Raw genomic sequence first — 578 nt, 5'->3', positions numbered from 1 at the left:
TTTGTGCTGTATTACTTCATCCTTAATCAAAATACTAAACCCTGTCTCGTCTATTACCGTCTCATATAATTCCTACGACATACTCAGTGTCAGTTGAGGAAGCACTCTGCGCATCCAACCTCCGGTCCCAAACCACGCCTCCTGCCTCTAAGACACGCCTCTCGCCGATGAGGCAGACTTTCGCGCGGCCTTTGAGGACTGGTTATCGTTACCGCGCCCCTCCCGGTTCCCTGTACACACGCTTAGCCTCCTTTACCTTGTGATGCTCACCATTGGCGGTGTAGCTTCCCCAAAGGACTCCCCTGTGCCCTCAATAAAGCTAGAATTCATATATCCTGAGATAGCTCTTGCCGGATGCAACACTGCAGACGCAACCGATGGTGATCGACCTTGTTGTAAATAAACAATTCACTCTATTATAATACTGTTTTAATAGGCTTCATCGCTTTGGATTGAAAGAACACAATTTAGTTAATTTTAAGTCCGGTTCAAGGCTGTAATAATGACCTCGCGCCGGACCGAGAAGTTTACATAAAGACTAGTTTTATGGTCGGCTGGGTTAAGGTCAATTTTTTTTT

Source organism: Penaeus monodon, chromosome 23 (genome assembly GCF_015228065.2).
Source record: "Penaeus monodon isolate SGIC_2016 chromosome 23, NSTDA_Pmon_1, whole genome shotgun sequence".
In the NCBI taxonomy this organism is placed as follows: Eukaryota; Metazoa; Arthropoda; class Malacostraca; order Decapoda; family Penaeidae; genus Penaeus; species Penaeus monodon.
Note: the sequence above shows the minus strand (reverse complement) of the source record.